Source organism: Pteropus medius, unplaced genomic scaffold, assembly GCF_902729225.1.
Source record: "Pteropus medius unplaced genomic scaffold, Ma_sr-lr_union100, whole genome shotgun sequence".
In the NCBI taxonomy this organism is placed as follows: Eukaryota; Metazoa; Chordata; class Mammalia; order Chiroptera; family Pteropodidae; genus Pteropus; species Pteropus medius.
The window spans coordinates 3729471-3757322 of NW_024351647.1; the positions used below are offsets into that span (position 1 = coordinate 3729471).

At 38.6% G+C, this 27852-nt stretch overlaps 1 protein-coding gene and 1 pseudogene across 4 annotated transcripts in view; both read right to left on the minus strand.

Annotated features, from left to right (window-relative positions):
* Positions 1-27852, minus strand: part of CDIN1 (CDAN1 interacting nuclease 1) — a 202128-nt gene that overhangs the window by 30768 nt on the left and 143508 nt on the right. The window lies entirely within an intron of this gene.
* Positions 25961-26080, minus strand: LOC120587255 (uncharacterized; annotated as a pseudogene).

A 27852-nucleotide genomic window follows, 5' to 3' on the forward strand; every position in this document is an offset into this window, starting at 1 on the left:
GGCTCTTTGCTGCTTTCTCCTCTTAGAACCTGCATTCTGGGCTGGGATTCTATATATATGTCACACGAAATGAGTTTACTTAACTGAACAAGCATACTACAGAAACAATGTGAGGACAGGGAAAGCAATCCTTTTAACACGAAAAATAATTTTATCTTAAAGGCTACACCATGTATTTATATATGACCTTGCACTAGTATTGGACAAGTGCACTGATGCAGAAGAATTTAGAAAGTTATTTCCAAGAGGGAAGAGACCTTCACCCTCTACCCTCACCCAAGCCTCTGGGTCTAGTAAAAAGGAGAGACTCGATGAAGAGCCAGCCATAAAGGAGAACAATGAGCTCTGCATCCCTTCTAGCGGATTCAGACCTTTGCCTGTGCCTCGGTCCCGTCACCACCTCTGTTGGCCCAGGAATCTATCCAACAGAGAACCTAGAGCCATGGACGCCCCTGGCAGACCCTAAATCTGGGAGGTAAGACTGCTCAGCAGTCGAAGGTGCACTGAAGCATCCTGAGGAGAAAGTGCATCAACGGAAATTGAAAAAAAGCTATTCTAACACTGCATTATGCATTCTGTCTTGTTAGAAGTTTAATGGTAACTTTGTAGGGAACTAAACAGTGCATTGTGAAGAAATGAAATAACATTTCAAAGGAATGTTTAAGCCAAATACTTAGGGGAATTGAAAAAAATCGAATTTCTATAAGTAGATTATCGCTCCTTACAAATATGGATTTTCATGATGCGGATCTATTAATTGACAGAATAGCTCGATCTTCTAATCGAACAAATAAATAAATAAATCTAGGTAGAAACCGAAGGAAAATATCAAACTCCTAAAAAAATCCAAGTGATGTAAAATTACAGAGTAGTCTTCTATAAATATCCAAATATTATACTTATAATTTGGAGAACAGATAAAATGCTTCCTAGGGTATATCTTACATGCTGTTGCTATTTAAACCTGGTAGTAGATAAAATTAGAAAAAGCTGCATGTTACGCTTCATTGCTATTGGATGAAGACTTTGGCAGAAAAGCATTCACCTTTTCATTTGAAAAGAGAGATACATCAAAACTCTTGAGTTGAAAGGTTAAGTGTACTCTCTGTGTAGTTGATAAATGTAGGCCTAATCTAATCAGCGGCCGTCACAGGCACTGCTGCCCTGACCCAGGCTTCTGGTTTCCAGGCGGGCCAGATCTAACCAAGATGTAGGCTGTAGGCCTTTGACCTGCGTGAGACCTTGTCTGTGCCAGCCGAGAGTTCTGGTGAACAGCCGGAGAACTCGCGGTTCAAATCAGGAACATGTGCACTTTGCTAATATAACACATGACTCTAAAATTAAAAGGCAACATGATCGAGTGCTTCGGGATATTTTAACAACTAAGAGACAGATTATGGCTAGATAAAACTGGGCTTTCAGGTCACTTTTGCTCATTCATGTTTCTCCCTGTTTTTTTTTTTTTTTTGAGGGGGACTGGACAAATTAAATTTTATTGTATTTCTTAAGAATTTGCTAGGAAAACAAAAGTTTGGTAAGTTGTTTCATGGTTGATTGATCTTGGGGAAATAGGGATGTTGTAAGGTTTCTCTGTGACATGTGTCACCTATTAGATAGTTAGCTTTTTCTATTTCCAACTGAGCCAAACCAAATTAATTAGAAAGCGGTTTGAATTACAAGCTAAATACAATGAAAAGTAATAAAAACAGAAAATGACATTTAGGTCATCAATAATATTCCTGAGGTAATTCAGCATTGATTTTTCTTGCTTTCTATGATAAAGAGCTTTACAAGTTGTCAAACTGACAGCTTAACCCCCAGTTGTTACAGTAGTAACAACTGCAGGCGTCAGGAGCACAAATTTAATAATGGGCAGATTTATTTTCTTTTTGGTTCTCACTTTGTTTCTCCTGGAAATCAATACTAGGAGTGTAAAATGGCCCGAGTTACCGCACACCTGGAGAAGTCCACGAATCACACCGTTATTGTAAGATTTAAACCTCTATTTTATCAACAAAATTCAAATCAAAGTAGATATCAGAGATCAGATGAAATACAGCAAAACAACTCCCAACAGTATATTAGTATCTTTTTTAATAAGGAAAAAATATGGATTGTGACAATCTTTGCAAAGACATCCTCATACTCTTCAAAGTAGAACTTTATTTTTTGCTAAGTGAAAAGTGAAATTCGTGGTTCGATTTATTTTAGAATGTTTGGGGTCCAGGAAAATCAATGTTTTAAATTACTTTTAAAATTTTAGTAAAGGAAAACCCTAAATTTATTAATTGGAGAAAAGAAGGAAACGGAAAAGGTATAGGCTTTACTTTAATTACATGTAAACCCTTGGCAAGTATTTAAGGAGTACTGGTAACCCTTCACTTAAAGTGAAATCTTGTGTCTCCAGTTATCTTGGGGTCTGTGATTGTGACATCTTCCCTCCCTTATATATACTTCTGTCAGTTGCTGGCAGGTGCCTCTTGCACCCAGGTCTCTAAGAGGCCCCCTCCCTAGTTCCCAGTACTGCATAGTAGCCATCTGCAGAGACTCTTTAAGAAATCTTCTTCCAGTTCAACCTCAGGAGGACATCCCATGCCAAACTGTGCCTCTGGTGTTCAGGAAGTGGCTCTCGGAGGTGCCAAGGCTTGGAGACAGTGCCAAGTGGCACAGATAACCACTTGTCAGAGTTCTTAAATGACCTTAGAGCAACAGCTGGGACTGTATGAGCACCTTCAACACCTCGAAGGTGTTTCTCCCTGGCCAGACTCGCTGAAAGGCTTCATTCTGAGAGGATTTTGATACCAGACCATTCGTCACACCCTTTGACACATACGTTTTTACAGGGTAAAGTACAAACTTCTTGTCCTGGCAGTTACAAGATTGTTTAGAACCTTGCTTCTCAGAAAATTCATTTCCTATTACTTTCCCAACCAGGCAAACACTAATATCCAGCCATAAAGAATCGGATACAGTTCTCTGATGTGCCAACTTCTCTAATACTCCCATGCTTTAGCTTTTTATTTTGCTTAATTAGTTCTTTTCTAAAATAGCTTTATCCCATATTTTAAGGTTAAGTCTAGTGCTCTCTAGGGAACCTTAGAATGCCCCATTTTTGTCAGAATGAGAAGCACCTGTACCCCATATCGAGTACTGTGCTATCCAATATGGGAGCCGCTAGCTACATGTGGTATTAATCAAAATCAAAATCAAAATCAACTACAATTAAAAATTCATTTTCTAATCATGCCAGCCACATCCATGTTCAATAGCTATATGTGGCTAGTGGTTACTGTATTGGACACTACAGATATAAACCATTTCCATATTGCAGAATATTCTTTTAGACAACACTGGTCTAGTAAATAAGGGATGTCCCATCCAAAATGGAACCCATAGCCCTGAAGCCTGAAAATCTCTCAGATGGCACTTGGCATTGCCACTGGGGGTGAAGTGAAATTTCAGTTCTCAGTCTGCCAGAGTCCAGCTCACTAGGTCTCAATGGCTTTTAGGGTCAAGGAATCTGAAAGGACACTTAGCAATCATCAAAGCACATCAAAGGGGTTTTCTGTGTGATTTTTTTTTTGGTCTGAACCCTGAAAGCAGCATGAAGAGCGAAGAACTTTTTGATTCTAAGTATGCCTGAACACTAGCAGATAAAATGTATGCAATTACAATTTAGGGGAAAACAAACTATTACCATTATTACTGTACTGTTAATACCATTAGTTTATTTTCAATAGTATGTACTACTTGGGTTATATAGGCTTATTTTTCCTACCTTAGAAATCAATTCATTCTTTAAAACAATGTCTCAAGTAATTGACTTCCTTTTGGAACATATCCTTTTGAAATTTGGGGATATAATTTAACAGATATCATCAGAGCATGGTGCTCCCAAGATTTAGGGATAAGATTGAAAAAAGCCACCCTCTGAGGGTGAAACTAGAGAAATCAATATACAATAGACTTCAGTATTCCTTCAGCATACGTTTATCAGGGTCTCACCATGCCAGGCTCAGTGCCGGGTATGGGGATGCAATGGTGGGCAAGACTGAGTTGGTTCCTGCTGAGATAAATGTCATCACCTGTCAGCATAATTCAAACCAAGAGATGGATGGGAAATGGACGCACTCCTGGGGCTAGGCTATTGCCCTAGATCAGGGTAGGTCCTCACAGGGGCAAAACTGGAATTTCATAATGTAAAGAAATTACAGGTCCACAGTCCTTTATATGAAACTCTTGAGCCACATGGCTTTAAGAATTAAATTTATCAGGTTTAGAAATTTATAAGTATCATATATTATGTCATACTCACAGCAGGGAATAGAGCAAGTAATACTCTGTAATCAAACATTCTGATATTTCTGAAGCAAACATAGGACTTTGTAGCAAGTAAAATAAGTAAGTCTCCCAATAGCCCTACATGAATTCAGGTTAAGTTTTGCGGCCAAATATGTTCTGGTGCCACTTTAATAAAAAAAATTACAGTTTTGAGAACCTTTTGGGATTCTGGAATTGAGGATAAGGGACTGTATAGTCTACTCGAAAATATAATATGTTACTAACAAGGTAATTGAAAATACAGAATCTAGGAAAAGAAGAGACAAAGAGCATCTCCAGTTTTGTCCTGGAAATAAAGTACTTCCGGTATGCTGAGTTTCTCTCAAGGGCTGGTCAGTTTCTCCCTAGAGCAGTGGCTCTCCGCCCTGCTGAGCATTGGAACCAGCTGGGAAGCTTTACAAATCCTTGCCCAGGCCACACTCTAGGCCACACACAAATCTGAATCTCTGAGATATCTCTAGATATCAGTGTGTGTGTATGTGTGTATGTATGTATGCATGCATTATTATTATACTTTTTCAGTTAAGGTATCAAATATATACAATAAGGAATATAGAATGCAAAAATCTCAAGTAACCATCACCAGCAAGATATAGAATACCCCCATGTCCTCCCAGAGGAAACTATTATTGTGACTTTTGATCACCAGATATTAGTCAGGTAGCACTATTTTTTAATACTGGTTCTCAAACTGAGCAGCTCACTGGAATCACCTGGAGAGTTTTAATCAGCACTGGCTCAGGGGTTCCACTCTAGAGATGATGATTTACTTGGTCTAGGAAGTAGCATTTTTATAGCTACCAGTGATTCTAATGTGCAGCATTTGCAAACCACTGCTTTAGTGACTAGAATATTCTCTGGCCTATAGGCCAAATATTCAAATACAAAAACCATCAAAAATCACCAGAAAGAAGTTGCCTTTTGCAGGGAGTTAAGACTGAATTATCTCTCTTTCTCCTTCTCTCCCTCCTCTCCCCTTCTTTTCTTCCCACTCTTCTTCTCATTCTTCCTCTCTCTTTTTTTGCTTTCTTCCCTCCCTCCCTTCCTTCTTTATCTGATCAAGACAATTGCTACTATAGATATCAGAAGCAGTGTAAGTTCTACCTATTAAACTCCCTATTTTGTCCCTTTATTTTCATTTTTCAGGAAGAAATAATCTTTTAAAAGGATATAAAGAAGGAGAAATAGAAAAGGAAAATAAAGCAAGCTGACTGGGGAGGAGAGAAAACACGATAGAAGGAAAAGAGATGGGATGAGAAAAGAAAATGTGTTCTCTTCTGACGTAGTTTATTTCAGTCTATATGTTCACCTTAAAAGGATCCAACAGGACAAATGGAGCTTTTAGAAACTGCTGGTGGGCACCCTGGTGTGAATGCAAAAGGGGCACTATAATAAATCTGACAAGTCCAGTGACCAAAAGTAACCTCACAGGGTGATCTGATCATAAATTCCTAACTGGGCAGGTCATGGTGGGTCGTCACACAGCAGGTATATAACTTCTTTAGAAAAAGGTTTATCTTTGCCTTAAGCAAGCCTGCCATCTAGGTTAACACACCTTTGAAACGTGTCTTTTTCAGACCTCTCGGAAGCGTAACCACCCTCCCGAGAACACATGATCTTGTTAACTGTCCCGTAGTCCAATCCCTGCCTTGCTTTTGCCCATGGACTCTTCCTTAGTTTCTGCCTTAACTCCAGAAGCATAAAAGAAACTGCAAACTGTCATTCTGGGAAGCATTTTCTCAGCCTGTTGGGATCTTGCTTCCAGGCATATCCTCTGTTTGGCTTGAATAAATCCTAGTAAACTCATATAAAAAATTTTTCTACAGGTTTGGATATTCTTAAGTCACCACCGGCATGTCAGCTGACTGTAAGTTATTTACCCCGTAGTTTCTCAGACCTCATATTGAAGAATGCTTTCTCCAGGACATTTGTGCCCTTGGAAGGCAGCATAGCATTTTGGGTGAGAGCTGGGTTCCTGAGTCAGACTGCTTGTCCCCTCCCCTCCATGCAATAACAGTGAGACCTTAAGAAGGTACTTGATTAACCTGTCCTAACCTCATGTTTCATCACCAGTAAAATGTAGATAATAGTACATGCCCGTGATGATTAAATGTGAAACATCAATCTGGCTAGGCTATCATGCCCAGTTATTTAATCAAACACTAATCTAGGTGTTGCTGTGAAGGTATTTTATAGATATGATTAACATCTATAATCGACTTACTTTCAGTAAAGCAGATTACTCTCTATAATGTAGGTGGGACTCATCTAATCAGTTGAAGGCCTTAAGAGCAAAAACTGAGTTTCCTGGAAAAGAAGGAATTCTGCCTCAGGCCTGTAACCTAGAAATCTTATGTTCCTAGGCGGCTGGCCTGCTCTGCAGATTTCGGACTCAAGACTGCAATATCAGCTGTTGCCTGAGTTTGCAGCCTACTGTCCTGTCCTATGAGTTTCAGAGTTGCCAGTTCCCACAATCCTGTGAGTCCGTTCCTTAAAATAAGTCTCTTAATATATGTACACACATATTCTATTGGTTTTGTTTCTCTAGAGAGCCCTGACTGAAATACTACCTCATGAAGTAATAAATGTAATGTGCTAACTGAATGCACACTCAATGTTAGCTACAATTTCTAGAGTAGGTGGGCTTATTATGGCTTATTTCTTCTGCTATAACCAGAAACTTCAGGGATAATCCCTAACTATATACTTTGGATATAATCTCTATCTCTCCTCCACCCTTTGTAAACTTTTTTCATAAAGCTGTCAGGTCAGTTCTAATTCACTTTGCCACAGAATAGGAACATAATTAGGGCTGAAAGGACAATCTGGGCAGTTCATAGTACATTGCAGGATTTAGGGAATTCCTCTGTTCCAGACCCAGGGTCCTTTCCCCTTGGCTGTCACAAATACCTTTATTGTCTTTCTCTTTCCCCTTTGCTTTCTGCCCCCCAACCCTGGCCCAAAGTCTGGGTTCTACTTGATCTGTTTTCCCCAGGGCCCGGCCATCTCCGCCATGGCAGTCAACAGGACGGAGACTCACTGAGTGAAGTCATCGATATAAATAAACATTCTTTTAGCCACTTACACAAACTCATTTGCCATGCAAGCACGGGGAGGTGGGAAATAAGCAGCTTGATGTACCTCTGATTGACTTCCTAAATAAAACTTCTCCTTTGTCCCCAGAGGAGGTGGGGATAACTATATTTGGGAACAGGGACTCTATCAACTAAAGTCTACCTCAAGTTTTTCCCCAAATAATTTGGAAAGGAGATCTACTGGATGGAAGGCTCTATCTGTATTAGTATTGAATTATTTAGCTTAACTCCATTATTCACCAAACTAAGACAATGAGGCCCAGAAAAGAGGCGGTTAAAGCAGCAGCTAAATTAGTGTTATGACTTGGGCCATGGGCCAGGCCAGGTCTCTCAATGCAGAGTCCAGTGCTTTCTTCTACCCTAACATATGGCCATTCATGGCTCAGGTACTGACTAGGTAGAGTCAGAGGATTTAAGAATCGTTTCCTTTACCATGAAACTACTAACAATCGTAGAAGCCAACACCCTCTAGCTTCCTCTGGCTGCCCTTGAAATTGATAAGCCCCTGGATGCAGGGCTTATGGGGGTGGGAGGCAGCTAGTGAGGTAACAGGAGCTGGGTCCAAAGCGGTATTTGTGGTGAATCAAGACATAAGGGATTATAAACTCCTGTCTCCTCTTTAGGCGGTTTCCTAAGAAGAAAAGCTGGGCTGGTGATTACTATTTCTCAGGCCTTCCAAATTTCTAAAAATGATCACTGAAAACGAGGAAGTCACTTCTGGCTACAAGGCAAATTAGAAGCACCTATTTGACAAGCCTCCTCTAGCCAGCTACTCCACAATGCATTCTTTACTGTCTGTATTATTTCTGCAGCAAACACCTGAATCTCAGGTTTACTCTCTGTGATCCACAAAAGGCTAATACCTAATAACAACGGGCACGGGGAGACGATATTTCAAGAGATGTCAGAGTCCTCATTGCTGAATTTAATGAAAGTGAAGTTCTGAAGAGTAAAGGTCCAATTACTGTGTGAAACTCTCCAGGTGGCTTTGCTTCAGTGACCTGAACAGGTGGGAGCCGGAAGACCACCTGCTTCTCTGTTTGCACAGTGACTAATACATTTATAAACACTTAATAAACATTTAACTGTGGCAACTCTCCTAAAATAGTTCTTTCACGACTAGAATTCAACAGATTTGAAATTACTGGGTGATTTTGTAAGGCCACTTCCATAAAAGGGGATGGGCCGCAAATTCTGGGGATGTTGGAACCCAATCCTCATCAACAGGCCAAAATTGCTCCTCGTTATGCTCAGGTCTGACTCACAAAACCCAATACTACACCTACATTACACAGGGAACACAGAACAGACGATGACAATTTTATTCCAAACAAATTGCTAAGTTGTAACACATTTGGAGGGGATCTATTCCAAGATTCAGAGTGAACTTTGAGAATTAAAAATATCGGTGCATTTTCTGATGGTGGGAAAACTATCTATCCACATTCAAAAGAATGAAATTAGACATTTATCCTACAACACATACAAAAATCAATTCGAAATGGATAGAGTTAAATGTAAGACCTTAAACTATAAAACTCCTAAAAAAAAATAGAAGAATAACTTCTTCACATTGATCTGGGCAGTGATTTCTTGGATATGTAACTAAAAGCAGAGGCAATGAAAGTAAAAATAGACAAGTGGGACTACATCAAATTAAAAAGCTTCTGCAGAGCAAAGAAAACATCAACAGAACGAAAAGGCAACCTATAGAATGGGAGAAAATGTTTGCATACCATGCATTTGATAAGGTGTTAATATCCAAAAATATATAAGTCCTGTAACTCAGTAGTAAAAAAACAAATAACCTGATTAGAAAATGGGTAAAGAACTTGAATGGACATTTTTCTGTGATATGCAAATGGCCAGCCAGTATATGAAAAGGTGCTCAATATCACTAATCATCAGAGAAATGCAAATCAAAACCACAATGAGATATCATTTCACATCTGTTAGGATGGCTATTATGAAAAAAGAAAAAAAAAACAAAAGACAAATGTTGGTGAGAATGTGGAGAAGTTGGAACTTGTACATTGTTGCTGGGAATGTAAAATAACACGGCTACTATGGAAAACAGCATGGAGGGTCCTCAAAAAATTAAAAATAGAGCTACCATATGATCCAGTTTCTTGGTCTACATCCAAAAGAATTGAAATCAGTATCTTAAAGAGGAATTTGTACTCCCATATTCATTGTAACATTTATTCACAATAGCCAAGATACGGAAACAATATAAAGGTCCATCAATAGATGTATGGATGAAGAAAATGTTCTATGTACATACAAAGGGATGAATATTATTCAGCCTTAAAAAGAAAGAAATCTTGTCATATGCTACAACATGGACGAACCTGCAAGACATTATGCTAAATGAAATAAGTCAGTCCCAAAGGACAACTATAGTATGATTCTTCTTGTACGAAGTATCTAAAATAGTCAAGGTCACAGAGGCAGAGAATAGAGTGGTGGTTGCCAGGGGGTGGAAGAAATGGGGATTTGTTCAATGGGCACAAAGTTTCAGTTATGCAAAGTGAATTTTGGAGATTTGTTTTACTGCATAGTGCATACAGTCAACAATACTGAACTGTGCACTGAAAAATTTGTTAAGAGGGTAAACCTCATGTTAAGTGTTCTTGCTGCAAAACAAACAAATAAACAAACAAACAAAAAAACACAGAAAGGGGCAGAAGGAAACTTGGAGATGATGGATAGGTAGTAATGGTTTCAAGGGGGTGTGCATACGTCCCCAATGATCAATTTGTATACATTAAATATATTAAATATGTGCTTTTTTTGCATAGCAATTATACCTCAGTAAAGCTGTTAAAATATCTACTTTCAAATCTCAAATTCAAGAAAAAAAATACGGACTGTAAAATCTTCTATAATAATCAAGTGAAAAAAAGCTAGATGAATTCAACAATACATTTAATCTCATGTAGCCTCAGAGGATACAGGAAACACCCTGTTAGCAGGGTTTAAGTGCTGAGTTCAAATTTTGGTTTTGACACTATTATTAACTTTAATACAAACTCTCTAGTATAGATCCCATTCTCCCCCTTTCTTCGCCCACCCGCCCCGCCCCCGTCAGCCCTACATCTCAGTTACCATATTCCTTAGAATTAGGTTCTGCTACAAGTGAAAGAAAAATGACAGTAGTAGTGGCTTAAACAAGATAGAAGTATATTTCTCTCCAATGTAAATCAAGCTCAAAGAGAGACAGTCCTAGGCTGGCATGGTGACTGAATATTAAGCGGGGACCCAGATTCCTACTATGTTGTTGCTCTCCATCTTCAACATATCATTTCCTCTCATGGCCCAAGCTGATTGCCAAGCACCAACCATCCAGGCCACATTCCTCTCAGCAGGAAGGAGAAAGTGGCAAAGAAGGGCATGGCTTCCATTTTCAGGGCATGTCTCAAATGTTACATGGGACACTTGTACTTATGTTCCATAGTTCAGAAGTTAGGCATTTGAGTACATTTTGCTGCAAACAAAGCCAGAGTTTTTATTTTCAGGGACTGTATACTCAGCTCAAATCTGAGATTTCTTTATTAAAGATAGGGAGAACAGTTATCAGAGGACAGCTAGCTACCAGTTTCTGTCTAAGGTGCTAGGCTGGATTTAATGAGGATGAACATTTCACAGAGGGAAAAGCTTGTCTCAATGCCATGGAAGCTTGGGGTGAGGGTGGGGTGGGAATGAATAAACACAAAGAGTCTATGTAACAGGATTAATTGCATAATTTTACAGAGCAACACATTACCTTTCTTTGCCTGTTCAGTACCTTTAAGAACTGAGTCAAAAGCTCTGAAGACTAGATGGTAGAAAACAAATGCATATGTACAAGCTACCTTTGTTTACATTTGTTTATATGTTACTAGACAACTGGATAAATGAGTCTTTTGGCACCATGCAAACAGTTCTTTTAATTGAATATTAAAAGGAAAAAAAACAGAATTATCACTGAAAGTCACAGCATGGTGCAGAAAATACAGGTTCTATAGCTTGATGCATTTATACAGAGCAGATTTCACAATGAAAAATAACGACAGAAAGAAAATAAAAATGCCGACTGGGGCTTAGTCCACAATGGACTTCTGAATTGGCTTGTTGGTTTTGGTCACTGATCATGTCAGGTAAACCAACTTACAGAATGGACACTTCACTCTGTGTGTTCACAGTCAAGCTGATTCCCTCCTCCAACCCCAACCTTTTTTTTTTTTGGAAGTCTGAAAGGTTGATTTATTAGACTGATTTCTTGAACTTGTGGGTTGTTTTGGTGAACGTACAGAGAATGGACACCAAAAGCCACCAGACCTATCCAGGATGCCCTGAACACTCTCTATGCATTATGTGCTTCCAGTTAATGCTTATCACCTACAGGTCACAGATGCTGTAATATCTCATTAAGAGAGAACCTGATTTGGGGTAGAGAAGCTTATTCTTTGTCTGAAGCTGAGTTGACCTTTACAGGGAGAATACAGACTTACAAGGTAGGAGGGAGCTCCATCAAGTCCTAATATCACCCCACAAGCTCCCTAAACTCACTGAGGAAAGAAAAAAGTCTCCCTGGCCAAAGAGGAGTTGGGGGCGTGGCTTCTCACCACTTACATGGAGGTATAGTGCAGCTGATGGCAGAGAAGAGGGGATGTGGTGTTTTGACATCTTTAGGACCCTAAAGAAACTGGATCCTATGTTGGCTGGTTAGAGGAGGCCCCGAACTCTATACATGGCTGTCCTAGGAAGCCCTCTCTTTTTATAAGCCAAGTGAGTGTCACCTTGACTCTTCTCAAATGTGGCTGGCAATTAGGGCAGCCTTGCCTAAGCAAGAGTTATCTACAAATCACTTAGCAAAAGCTGCTGGATTATATCGGCTGGCTTTATAAATAAATCTTACAGGCCTTCACAGGGTGACCTTGGTGACCCTTCAAATGGCCAGTGCTTGAGAGGCTCACTGCTACAGGAAGCAGCTTTTTTTAAGAATCTCTTATAAAGAAAGTGCCTGCTTATTGACAAAAGAAAAAGTTGCAAATTTAAAGAACAGGAGAGTTTAGAAATGGAAGAAAAAAAATCAGTGGAAAGACATTAACAGTTTATGGATGCTTACCAGAAGGGCAGCCTTCTTGTCAAGTTTAGCTTGTCCAGTGGGCCCTAAACTTCCAAATCCTTCATTTAAAGAGTCTGAACATTTTAATTTACCCTCTAGATACGAGTTATGCAACTCAGCTGGATCCACTGAATAGAAATACTAAAAGTGCCACTTTATGGTTGCAATAGACTTTTGGGGCCAGCCTGTGAACCTAACACCATTTATAACACCATTTCAGTGTACGGGGAATTCCATATTCATGACTGCTAACTGACCCATAAAAAATTTATTAGTGCCACTCATTTGCAATTGGTGGCGATCTGTATTTTATTTTCCTTTTCTAAATGAAAATTGTGGGCCTCTTTAAGGAACTGCAACAAAATCTTCCATATCCTTCCAGTATTCGGCAGTAGCAGTTAATATTGTATAAAATTCCTCAGACTTCTTCCTATAGACTAAGAAGTAAACAGGAAAGGTAATGTGCTTTAGAAGATGTGCAGCTGGCTGCATGAAAGGATGACGATGAAGTGCCTTCATTTCAGCCATCACAAAGGGGATGGGGCTGCCCACAAGAGCATCTTCCAGTGTCAGTGGGGTGCAACTTCGGAAACTTCCCTCCCTGACTCCCCGACAGAGGCTCCTTGAAGTGCAGTAATGAAAGCATTTCCCCCGATTGCGTCTCTTTTTTGGCTTGTGGCAGCAAAGAAGAAAGACTATATCATCTGCTGGCTGATGAAAACTTGAATAGCTGTACACTGTCACCAGATCATTTGGAGGAAAAATGATAAATGCCCTAAAGAAAGCCCTGGGATGCTATATGTAAATCTGAGGTAAGAAGAGCCAATAAGGTCTGTGACAACATTAAGCCAGTTACTAGCAATGAAGCAATTATATGTGCGACTGAAACAATCTATAATGACAGCTATAACAAAGGCACAGGAAAGAGGGCAGGAGACCACTAGGAATAATCTGAAATATCTAGTGTCCTGAGAGGAGAGAAGTATGACCTATTCCAGAGCTTGAGGGTCAGAAAGATCTGGAATTATAAACGAAGACTGAAGCTACTATATCACACAACTTTCTAATTATAAGTGCCTTAGCTCTGGTGAAGGCATACCTTGTAAAATGACTGATGGCAAAGAGTCACAAAGTGAAATGCAAGCACACCGAACAGAAACAGGGAGAAGGAAAGCAACTAAAAATGAGTGTAAAAACTGTCTAAAAAATGAAGACACCTAACTTGGGCCAGGGTGCTGAGAAATGGGCATACCCATACACTACTTGTGGAAGAAGCCACAGTTTTTCTGTGACAGGCAATTTAGTCACGTGTATCAATGGCTTTAAGACTCCTCAGTCTCTCTGACTTGGGCGCTCTATTATTTAGATATGAAGTACTAATAATAATAATGACAACTATAACAGCTAACACTTATTGGGTGCTTATTAGTTCCTTCACAGGAGAAAAAGCTTGCTCTGGATTCTGATGAAGGCCTCAGGAGGGGACGAAGGTGGGAAATGAACATACACTTACAGAGTTATGTAACAGATAAATACATATTTTTTACGGTACAATACATTACCTTACTTGGCCTCTGAAATGTCTTTAGAGATCAATCAAAAGCTCTGAAGACTAAGTGGTAGAAAACCAAAGTTACTTTTGCTTACATTTGTTTATATGTTACCAGACAACTAGATAAATGAGTTTTCTGGCATCATGAAAACACCTCTTTTAGTTGAATATTAAAAGAAAAAATTTAAATGATCATTAAACATCACATCATGGTACAGAAAATAGGTGCTACAGCTTTATCCATTTATAACAGCAGAGTTCACCAAACAGAAAAAAACAAAAATGTTGACTGAGGTGATTGTGCTTTCTATATCTTAACTCATTTCATCATGAGGATGTTCATCACAGTGTTGTTTATGTCAACCTCTTAAAAACCCATTACAGATGATAGGCTAAATAAATTATGGTATTTCTATATAATGCAAGCATTGGGAACCAATACAAAGGGTAACATAGAACTATATGTAGAACAATATCCTCTGAGGTGAGGAACATATGAGTGTGCAGTAGTGTATATGGTATAATCTCATTTTTGTCAAAATGACAATAGTGATAATATGTATGAATTGGGATAACAATGATTTTATGTTCTTTTGTTGATCGGGAGCTTTTAGACTTTTAGAATTAAACATGTATTATTATGAAAAGAAACCCATGGGAAAGAAAATATTTAGCTGAGCTAACGTTTGTGAGGAACATAAAGAGTATCTCCAATGTGGGGCTAATTGGGCAAAGACTCATCCCAAATATGAACCTGAAACTCAAAAAAGAGACCTCCCGTCAAAAGACTGCATTTTAAGAAGGAAAGGACACATCTGTAGGCTATAGCCTGGGACCTTTTAAGCCAAATTCTAACTGTGTGCACTTGGGACCTTTTAAGCCAAATTCTAACTGTGTGCACTTGGGAGCAGAGACACAGAAGGTAATGAGGCACCTCTCTCTCCGCTCCTTCTGCAGCCATGTCTACAAGAACTACTCCCTGCTCCTGATGCCCCCGAGCCCACTGCTGGGGTCCCCATACTCCTCCCTGGGACATGGTAGAGTGGCATGCTTATTCTATCCTCGAAGAAGGCCTTGAACAGACATTGAGAGCCCTCAAACAACTAAAAACCACTGGAATGAAGTAGATGGGTAGGCAGTTGCTTTAACCATGTACAAGGGGAATCCCCACCCCTCTTCTCTTACCCTAAAATAAACACAAAAACAAACCCATTTTATGGGTGTTTTCTCTCGATGGGTTTCTAATCCTTCTGAACTACTGGTTAGGGCATCAAACGACCTAGTTAGTTAGGTTTAATGATATTTGTGAAACTGTATGTTTTAAGTTATATTGAGAAATCTAACATATATATGTTAAGATACTATGTTATATATTTAGAAAGGAAACTTTTTCCACATGGAGGTCAAAACTTATAAATAACACAGTACAAATAAGTATATCAAATGCATACCTTCTTCTTTAGAAGATGATAAAAGGAAAGATTCCATGGCTTAAAAACTTTGAACTCTTCATAAGAAAAATCTCATTAAACACACAGGTGATCTATTTCTGATGTAAAGGACATGGTTGCCTTTATAGGGATCTCAGGGGGAAGAAAGTATGATGCAAGTGCAAAATATATATCAAACTGTATAAAAATATCCTAACCTGTATGTGCATACAGATCATGTAATCAATTTTTGCATAAATTTGATCAACTCCTCTTCCCTCACCTTGCAAATAAGAAACAGGTGCAGAGAGGCAAAGTGCCTCATCCAGTTTAGACACTTGCTCTTCTACAATGAAGACATTACCTGTAATAAAACAAAACTGGAAACTCGAGACAATAGAACTGTCGAAATATCACAACGCCGTTTAACACTTTGGCCGCCTATTATATGTCAGGGTGAGAAGCTTTGGAGGTATAGGGTGCACGCAGGCAGTTTAATCCTTGTGTACCAGCTTATGAGATTAGTATTACGTTGCCTGATATTATCACAAGAAAAGGCACTGCTAGTGGTATTTTAGCTTATGAACAGTAGCATAATATTTTGTATCTGAGCACTAGCGAATGAGATATGAGTTTGCTAGGACTCAACCCAGTGACTACAGCTCACCACGGTAGAGGAACACCATCCTGTGTAACGGCTGCCATCATCATAGCACATGTCTAGGTTTCTGTCTATTCTTCACCATGCTAGCCATTGCAACTCACACCATCTTTCCATTCCTGAGCCTCCATAACCTTAACCATTATTCCCATCGTGTAAAAGAGAGCACAAATCTAAGGTGACAAAGCTCTGGTTGGTAGATGCGAAGTATGTGATGAGAGCAGAACCCTCTGAGTACTGCGCAGCCATTATGAAGTAACTGACCTATATGAAACTGCTACCATGGTTCACAAATTTATTGTCAGGTTCCAGCCTCTAGCTGTTCTCTGATTGTTCTAAATACTTGACAAACTGAAGCCTTTTCACTTTCCGTTGAAATTGCCTCATCTCCCTGTCAGAGCGCCATGGGGGACTCCATTACTTTTCTGACTTCTTTCCCCTCCTGACAAGTCATTTAGCTGGCTTCTTGTTGTGAAGGCTGTCCATGTCAAATTAGCCAGGGCCCCTATTGTCCTTATTACCACTCGAAAAGCCATCATGAGTAATGCTACGGGGTCCCTCAGTTGTCATCATTTGTCAGAAAGAAAGGGAGTGTGGTTACATATAGCTGACAGGTAATTTCAGTGTCTACAATTACTCCAATTAGTCTTGTCATAAACAATTCGATAAATGTACACCAATACAAACAGATAAACACACCAAGGTCTCTCACTATTAATGCTGTGTAATGGGTAAATCAGTGATATAATGCTGTATTTTATTTATTTTTTTAAAACTATCCTCAGCTGTGAGCTGGCACTTGCTACCTGGTCAGCACAAATTGTACTATCTACTTTCATTAGCTCATCACCACAAGAAAATTTGAAAGGCTGTGACAAAATTCATTTAGAGAGAGAGGGAAAGAGCAGATTGTTATAACACCTGCTTTAGGCAAAGATACAACAAAGGTTTTCTTTTTGTCAGTTCTGGGCAACTTTGGGCTTTAAAGTTGACTATTTTTGTGTTAAAACAGTAATATGTGAATATGATAGGAATGGAGAATAGAAAAATTATATCCACACTGAAATTTGGAACTTGAGTTCAAAGGGGGTAAAAAAAAAAAAAAAGCCTGCTACCAAATGTACCGGTTAGCAAGTGTATATTCAAAAAGATTGTGGACCAGTAGTTTCATGTGTAAGATTATTTCGGTTCCCTCCAAAAAACTGCACCTTAAAACCATATATATATAATGCTTGCCATGTTTGGTGTCAGTTATTTATCAGCTCCAGTATTCATACGGATTTGTTTAATAAAGGCATCAACGCTACTCCTTGCCGGACTCAGTACAGAGGTGATTAGGGCTCCGCAAGTGTGGAATGTTGGCTCTCACGTGTTCTCCAAACAACGTGGAATGAACCCGCTTCAACACAGCACCCTCTAGGAACCCTCTTCAGTTATACTCTATATTCAACCCTTAATGAAACACCGTGAAGTTCACTCTTGTGATCCACATAAATAAGTGCTCAAGATGCAACATCTATAGCAGCGTCCACTGCGCTCTGTCTGTTTGCTGACCGCAGTCTTAAGTGATGGCTGGAAAACCCAACACAAGGATATTGTTGTAGGAAATTGCTCTTGGCAACTATTTGTTCAAGCTCAAGATTTTTTTTTTTTTTTTAAACCAACACTAAAAACCCACCAGAAAATAGGACAGGTCTCCCTAATGAGTAATCTATTTTAGCACAGTCTTGTCTAGGCATGACAGTTTACTGAGAGGCTTGAAAAACTCGTAATTACCAGTGTTACAGGGCAATTAATGTATATTACACTGCACTACTCATGGCAGCAACTGTCATTTTCTCAATAAAAATGAGTACTCTTCAGCTAAAGGTGACATTAATTGGGACTTTAATGACTATGCAGAGGAGCTGAAGCCAAATATGAACAAAACAGCGATTCAATGAGCGACTTCAGAAACGAGAAAATTGTACTAAAATGAGATTAATTGCTGTTTAGAAAAAGGAAAGAACCTAAAAAGCTATTAAATTGCAGGGTTTGGGTGCCCGGGTGATGGTTGTGATGTTAATCTTGCATTCTCACAGCAGGCAAATATTCACTAAATTCAGAGCCTTTTGACAGCAGGAAAAATCATGTATGCTTAACTTCAATCCATCAAAAATATATTTCAGCTTTTATCAGTGTTCTAAATACTTCTGCAATTTCAAAAATTACTGCTCCATTCCTTGGCTGTCATCATGCAAATGTGAACACTGTCAATATTGCTATGAAAAATTTCCCAGCTTCAAAAGGCCTACTTCAGTGATAAAGAAAGAAAAATGCGAAGATTAGAATTGCAAAACACACACTACTAATATAACAGAAATCAAACAATAAGAATTTAATGTTTAAGTTGTGGAAACTGCTAAAATAGAAAATGATGGGGTGGGGTTTTTTTTTAGAAAAATCAAAGAAAAATCACTCTGAAATTCTCTCTAGACATGTAACTTTATGCTTAATTAATCGCCACCAATAATTAGGACACAATTTTGCATCCTGACTTCAGGTGCTATAATTGTTAATACTGCTCTCTCATTACTAAAAACCTTTATCTTTGCTTCTAGTTCTTTAAAAACAATTTTGTAATTGCTTTTATTAAGGCTCTTTTCAAATATCATGATGACTATATATATATATATATATATATATATATATAAAACACAGCATTTAAACTTTGACATGTAAGAGAGATGAACAGATTTGATAATCCTAAAGTTATATCCTCTGTAACTTGAATTTTTAAAAAAGAGAGACAAGCAATCTCATATTTTCATTAAAGAGGGAGTTTTCTAAAAAGTTACATTTGGGCGGAAACGTAGCATTGGCAATAGCTGCCTCCATAAAAAGATTAGGCCTGACTTTAGAGTACTGTGCATTTTCTTCCTGCATAAGCAATTCTGTTTGTTCTGCATTTTAATATTTAAAGAGCCTTCTCATCCACAGTTTAGGTCAGGGCTCAAGACACATTAACACACATATAATTCTGGCCATACTCAAGAACCACATCCACTAAATGACAGGGGGAGGTGAAATAGTGTACTTTCCATCTTCAAATCAATGATAAACCTTGTCTATTCTAAAAATCCAGAAATACAAATCACCTGACCTCCATTATGGAGACTGGTTATTGGCCACTTGCCTGCCAGAATATACTTATAGGGCCACTGGGAAGAAGAGGTGGGATGGGGAGAGATACACGCGCATATTCATGCGTGTCTGGACTCAATGGCTGGATGTTCTGCTAAGTTTTATCTTCCAGCTGTTCCATTCACTATAAACATGCTTTCTTGAGTTTTGAATCTGAGCTTGAGCATAATCATTGTAAAACAAGTTGCTTCCAGGGTCCTGTATTCCCTAGTACTACCTGCTCCTTCTTGTCCTCCAATTTTCCCTTTTCTTGTATTTAGACTTTTATGTTAACAGCACTATTCTTCCTCAAGAGTCTAACAAATGTCCTTTTTAGTCCCTTTGCGGGGTGGGGGAGGGGGTGTGTGTGTGAAAAGGGGCCTTTGCTATTCATTGTACCATTTCAAAAACTAAGCTTCTCTCATACCTCAAAAACAGCTTTATTTTAAGGACAAAAAATTCACCAAGCTCCCCCTAAAGGTCTTTTCAGGCAGAATCCTTAGAGAAGACAGGTGCCTTTGACTAAATTATCTCTACTCACACACCATTCACATAAATTTGCTTTTTTTAAAAAAAACTACATGTCAATAGTTTGATTCCATTTTGTCTATGCAAATACCATTGATAAAAATTTCAATGGAAGTTTTCAGGGAGTGGAAGAGTTCCAAACTAGGTATTGAAATGGGCCTCAGGAATAGGATACTAATTCACCAAACTTGCCAAGAATGATCTAACCCAGTAGCCATACAAAGGCAACTGCAAACCATCTACATGATCCCAGATAATCCCTTATACTGTATCTCTCGGATCTCATCTCCATTCTGCAGTTTACTGCATGAGGCTCCATTTGGGGCTCCAGGTTTCCCATTGCAAAAAAAGGGGGCAACTTTGTCATGCTAAATTTGCTGCCTGTGAACTAAGCCCTGAGCACTTGGCAGACACCACCGGCTCCAGGAATGTTAACGATTGGAATAAACCTTTAAGGAGCGTTCCTAAAATGAATTTATTTGATACTGTTGTTCAATTGCCGAAATTCTTTACCCTTCACAGTGGCCACAGTGGTGCTGTGAGAAAAGGTGATCACACTGCATCACGTGAAAGGCTTGTATGAAAAAGCAGGAGGCACTGCTCTCTCAGCTGAGGCTGAAATTCCATTTTTAACCTCATTATTATTTTGCACAAATATCATAGGTCTCTCTTCCAAAATATTACTCAGTGGCTTAAATTTCTTATTCAGCAACGCTCCCCCCACCCCCCGCCCCAAGATTGAAATGTAACACAATGCCCATCAATCTCACAATTGATAGACAATGCTTAATCTGGGAATAGTGACAAGTTACAGGGACTCTCTCTCTCTCTCTCTCTTTTTTAAATCAATTCCAGGAGATTAGTATGATGCGTTTTTAGATACATACCCTCAGAACATTATAAACTCAGTGAGAAGCCAAACTGGAATATCTCAAGTTTGGAAGATGAACAATATTTTGATGTGCCAAGGCTAATATATTATATGTTTCGAGTCTTACTATTAAGACCTGTAGCAACTGTTTTAAGAAATGAGTAGAAATGAAACAAATGGTAAATGTTTATTCAGTCATACAGTTCTGAAAGAAAACAACTGTTAATTTGCATTAGCTTGGGATCACTTAGCAGACTGCTTTTTAAGAGCTATCACCTCTCAGCAGCCCATAAAAGAGGAAGCTTTTATTTGCTCTCTTTCTACCTGCTCTGGCTATACGATATTTAATTTAAATTGATTTGCTACTCACTACCAATATTCAACGAATCAAAGATCATTTCAAAATAGATAATGTTCTTTGTCAGTTGTTTGTAGAGGAGAAAGTCAACAGGCTAAATACTCGGGGGTCAATGCAGACAGATGTAGCTGCTACTCCATCTCCCAATATAGAAAATTCTAGAATGATAAACTTAAGGTACCTTCTGAGTCATCAGATAAATTATATTTACTATCACTTTAGTGCAATCAGGACAGTCATCCGGCACAAATAAAAGTTTAATGTCTTATATATGGGTAACGGAATGTAAGCCATCTAAATGTAGGTAAATCTTTTTGTCCAGAGTAATATTCTCTGATTTCTCTGTTAATTAACTTTTTCTCTCCTTAGATAAGGTGGAGAAGCAAGAGAAAGGTGGTGGAGGGGTATGTGGAGTCTTCAAGCCCTCCCGCGATCTCAGAACTTTCAACATCAGATGGAGATTCCTAGGGCATCCCCTCTCTTCATCTTAGGATTTTAAGAGACTTTATTTAGAAAAGCTGACTGGAACAGAAAAATCAGTTATGGGGAGCTTTCCTGAAAGGTGAGACCAACTAACCCAGGCTAAAAGAGAGAAAAGAAAATCTTAAGAAGATGAGGGGAGGGGAAAAGGCTTGAATTAAGGTAAATGGTGTAACATCTTGGTACCTGAAGTGAAATGGAGACAAAGTCTACCACAGCTGCACCCCAGGGAGGGTAGGGAAAGAGTGGGTTAGAGCAAGGAGGAAAGGAATAGATTATTGGGTCTCTGCTTCTTCATCTGGGGCCTGCTTGGCTCGAAGGAGTCTTTGTTCCCACAAGTCAGCAAAGTGATGTAGAATAAGCAATGTACTGAATTTCAGAACCCAGGTTAGAAACTGTGGATCTCTAGCTAATCAGGGTTGCTCTACCCCTAAAGAACACACTGCATGAGAAGGCCTAGTAACAGGAACCTCTTCATAAGAGTCACCCAGTTACCCAATCCAGATGAAGCGACTCACTGGAGAGTGTAATCCTCCAACTGTAATTTAAGCCAAAATATGGTGGCAAAAAAGCCACTAACAGGTGCTCTCCAGTATACATACACTTCTCTTTCTAAGATACTATTGTAATTGGATATTTAGAGTTAAAGCTCCAGGAGCTATCCAATTCTAGTTTATTTTTCCTCAAGATTTCTACTCTGGGCCTCAACTTTTTCTGTTGCTTGATTCTGTTTCTATTTTGTTTCTAGATGGGGAATACGTGTTTCACTGCTTGTTTAGCAATGCCTGAAAAAGGTCATTTAAAACAGGAATAAGATGAGAGGATCTTTCTCTTTTATTTTTAAGTCGGAATAGGAACATTTTATTCTGGGCTTCATCGCAGGATCTTAAATTCTGTTACTCTTGGTGGGGACAAACCATTTTTTTCACTCATCACTTTGTACATACACATGTCCTCTACTGACACTAAATTGTAACATGCCCCTAGAATAAAGAAGGTTGGCAGTCCGACAAACTTTAGAACCTTCCATCCAGGCACTAGGCTCGATTCAAAGAATATCTTTTTTTTAGGAGTACACAAAGCATTTCTACCATATTAAGAGATGAGCCGAATTTCATCTCAAACTCATGTCTGCCTGTTTTACATCTATTAGGGCTATATTCCTATATAGGCTTTTAACAATAAAAAAAAGAAAAAAATGAAGTTTTTGGTAAAAGTGAATGCAAAAGACACTTGTTAAGTAGTCAAAATATTCATTTTTGTGGCTATGGTCAAAGGCTTAAAATGCCTAAATCAATTATAATGGGTTTTCATTATCTAGTACAAACATGAATTTTAGAGGTTTCTTTATTTTAATGTCATGAACAGATATATAAAAAATAAAAATGGAGGTTTTTGGCATTTTATATCAGCAAAAAGCCAAAAGCTTTCTCTTGTTCTGCCTTCGATGTTCTTTTTAACCTTCAAATTGTCCACTTAACTAGCCCCGCAGCTCCAACTACTGGTCTCCATGGCTTTTCCTAATTAGTCTAGTAGGTCCTTGTCTCTCTTTTCACCAACTGAGTTATCGGGTTGGGTCTTGTCTATAGCATAGATGTTAGTCTTTAAAAGTTTGGAACTGGCAATTCAGAAAGTTAAAACGAGAAGAGAGAGGTCTGAATTGGCTAAAAGGCTAACATTCTTACAATTGTCCTTCCTTGGAATGAGCACGGCTGGATCAGAATTTGCCTCCCTCAACTGCAGACTGAGTTCAAACCACTGCCTTGATGTTTCCAATGTCCCCGGAGCATCCCACCCTCGCCCCTGCACACATCACTGACTGTGAGCTCGTTGAGGGAAGGGCTCCCATTCATCCTGGTGTGCCTGGTACATAGAAAACACTAAATAACAGTTTTGTTGCACAATAAACAAAGCAATCCTAGCTCTGACACTAATGAAATAATCTTGGACAAGTCACTTCATCTTTCTGAGTCTTTGCTTTCCTATCCATTAAAATGCTTTCAGTTTCCTAGAGGAATGGTTAGGCTCAAACAAATGTGGAAGTGCTGTACAAATGCAACGGATTACTACAGCTGTTGTTAATAATTACCATTTGGATTTATGCAATAAAATTGCACCATTCGATGGGAAGAACAAGGGCGGTTTCTAATGGTCTCAACATTTTTTCCCATAAGGAGCTTATAAAAATCTAGTTTTCTTAGAATTCTAAGATGTGAGGTCACGCATACAGTCTTTTGTTGTTTTGTTTGTTTTTCCCCCTGTGCCCCCCTCCCCGCCTAGCCCCGAACTCCAAATGAACACACAGATCTTTTCCAGGCTTTGGATCCTGCTCTGGGAGAAGTGATGCGCTTAGGGGCTTAGAGTTTTCATACGCTGGCGTTTTCATTGTGACAACACACTTCTGTAGAAGGTGCCCTGGCTCTGCCGAATAGCAGGATTCTGCTGAGGTGACCGAAAGGGCTGGTGGGACCTGATCAGTGCCACATCCCCCATCCCCAGAGTCAATGATCCTTATTTCCCAGACTTCCTACTCCTTCATATCACCTATTTTCTCTTTGCTCAGTTGTCCAGTGAAAGAAACATAAGTAGAAGAAAATTAGATGAAAGAACACCTGAATGAGTGAGTGTATATATATATATATATATATATGTGTGTGTGTGTATATACATATATACACACATACATATATACATGGATGTATATGTATGTGTGTATATATGTATATGGTATATATAGATACACCATATATATGTATGTGTATGTATGTACACATACATACATACTAGGGTTGTTTGAGAGCTATTAAGCTGGACCTAACAAAACACGCAGATTTACTTTAAAAAAAAAAAAAACAAGAGAAAACAATAATCACTATTCAAGTATTGATGCAATAGCTTCCCCACTCCTTATGTTCAGATACTAGTTAAGAGAGGACTGAGTTCAGACTGAATGGTGCCAGAGACTTCGTAAGATAGCATTCATCTAGTATAGAATGAATAATTTCCAAAGACAGCTGAATTATTTGAGAATCTATGTAAGTAACTGAAACTTCAGAAACCCTGGAGAGCTTAAGTGCTACATGAGCCACATGTCCCCAGTTCCCTAAAAGGAGAAAGGCACTGCAGGTGAATCCAGAGCAGGGGATTGTTTTTAAGTCAGTAGAGCAATACAAACACATTGTTTGCTTTTTGTCATCTGGTTTGTCTTAATCACGAACTAAAAATTCATTTATAATGCTGTATACAAACGCCATGTTTATATCAGTATCATATGCTGCTTGCTTGAAATGGTATACATTAAAATTAAGAACAGAAATCCAAGTTAATGGCCAAAGACAACCGATAACCAAACCACTAAATTCCAGTTGTCAAACATCATTTAATATGTATATTACTGTTTTTTTAAACAGTAATTATTAAAACTAAAGCGATATGAGTGAGTGTTTACGACTTCCTATTGAAAAGCCCAAATTACAGAGCGTTCATTTCAGGTTGAAGAAAATCATGTGGCCATTCCCGTGCGATGGCCTAGTGACTTTATATCCTCTTGTCAAACCTCAGCAGTTTTATTTGTAGTGATACATGCTGGAGAAGGTTGGAGGTTAAAGTTGAGAAGAGGGGCAACAGGAAAATCAACCAACTCCTTTCAAGAGATTACAACCTTTAACATATTTGGGTCTGTCGGCAGTTTTTGCAAATGTTACAAGTCTGTGGTTGGTGGCGTTTTCAAAAAACTGATCCTCAAATCAGAGGTCAGATGGATCCAGTAAATGCCCCTTTACTTTGAAATAATCCCAAATGGTTAATGTACCCCCAAGTTTATTGTTGCTGGATTTTTTTTGTAGTTAAATCTAAAACGTAAAAAAAAAAAAACCAAAAAACAAAAAAACACTGCTTATTTTTAAGTATCTGAGATCTTGTAAAAGTGAAATTACTAACCCCCAATTCACGACATGACTCTAAAAACAGGAAAGTAGCTGTTGGAAGAGGAAAAAAAATAAAAGTAAAAAGAAAACAGAAAAAAAAAGGCCCCTGCTGGAGATAAACTTTGTTTGGGGTCTTAGGCAAGGTCTTGGGCATTTTATTAGTGCATTGGCTCTGTCCTCCAGGAAGTGTTCAGATTCTTAGCAGCCTCACACTGAACAGAGGGAGATATTTGACTGCAGCACTGGCGCCACAGCAGAGTACTGTAACAAACTCACAAACTAAGACCCAGCAATGACTGCAAAAACATTTCACTGCAGTATCTGCTTTCCTCAACTTCACATGCACTGGTTTTCTTAAGGGTAGCCCCACTATGCTGTACTTCTAGATACCTTTTATCAAACGTGAATTTTGGGCCAGGCACTATATATTCTTTTTTTTTTTTTTACGCCTACAGCACCTGGTCTTCCTAGGTGGTCTCCCATCTAAGTACTAACCAAGCCCCAACTCTGCTTAGCTTCTGAGATCAGACGGGATCGGGCATGTTCAGAGTGGCATGGCTGTAGACCTATATATTCTTAATATCGTTAAATCCTCATAAGAATCTAAATTGTGCTCCTTTTATAGATGAGTAAAAAAAGATCAAGCAATTTGCCCATGGCCACATTGATGGTGAATTGACAGACAGAAATCAAATTTAGCCCTTTCTTCCTCCAAACCTGTGTCCTTTTTATTCATCTATACTGCTTCCTGGTTTGTAACTAATGATGCAAATAATTCTAGACTATCCCTCCCTGTTTAAATTTTTTACATCATCGTTAGCTGATTTTAATGCACAGCATGGTACTACATGGCAGCAGGGTAACAAGACTCAGCATGAAACATCCTCAGGTCCTGTATTCGGTCAGCATGTGGTTAGAATTGGGGTCTAATAATATTATTGGATGGTACTAATTATTAAGAAAAAATGTTTTTGTATTTAAAGAGTTCTCTATGTCAAGGTGATTGACAGCAGTGTTATAACACTAAACACTTGTAAAATTAAAATGGTTCCAACCATAAATGTTAACTCTATTCCTTTCCATTTTTAAATGTTTTCCTGACTCACAGATTATGGAATTTGATGCTGAGTGGCAATCTCATTGGGCCTCAGTTTCCTCACTCTAAAAGTGAGGTTATATTTCTGGGAGGTCTTGGCTGCCTATAAAAAGTCCATAACTATGTAATTTTTTTTTAATTCTCCTGCTTAATTCTAGTGATTGAGTTTATTATAAAGTGTTTCAAAGAAATAGACACACCAACCTTTATGAATGAAAGTAAGAGGAAAAACATGACTTTGAGAAAAGTTCACTTACAAAAAAGGGCATGGAGTGAATAAAAACCCTGGGCTCACTGAAGCTATGCAACAGCTGCCTCTTTTTTTGTGAACTCTTGTAACTACACATAAATGCTTTAAAAATAAATTGATTTAGGAGTGACCTGCAAGGCAAACTATTTTCTCATCCAGAAATGTTTGTCACAAGTGTTATGAGAACCATAACTTTTATTTAGAGAGATAATATAACAAATATTTTCTAAACATTGCCACTCATTGTTTAAGGTGAGGAAATACATGCTGGTTGAAACATTTTTTAAAAAATGCACCAACTGCTAGGAAGCAGCCAACAATTTAAAATGTTTTTGTTATTTAAAAATAAATCTAAAAATTTCTGGTAGAAAATGTCCAACTTTTAGCAGTCCCCTGCTTTCCTTTACTCACAAAGTGTATAAGAATATATATATATGTGTGTGTATGTATACATGTATATTTATATACTATATGCATATACATATGTGAGATGCAGGTAACAGATAATTTTATTTTTGTCTTTCTATTTGGTATAGATGAATCATTAAGGGAAAGAACACAGGACACCAGGAATTAGAAACCCTTCATTCAAATCTCAGGGCACATAAATTGGACACTAAAAAGCACAAACGGTTTAAATGCTACTCAATATTCTGAGTTTAACTACTCCTCTTATAAATACCCTACTTTCCAACCCAAATTGAATAGAGAGGAATAGAGTATCCACATATTTCCTTTTTTCTATCTCCACTGAACTCCTTCTGTTCCTTTTCAATTTCACATTGGAACTTCAGCAATAATCTCCCACTTGGTTTCCATTCCCCAGTCTTTCCACACCCCAAAACACATAAGTACACACACACACAAACAGACACCTCCCCCCACCCCCACACACAACCCCGCCCCTGGCCAGCAAACCAAATACCTCTATGTGGTTTTCCACAATGTGGCTTAACAACGTTTCTAAATAGCAAATTTAATTGTGTCAGCAA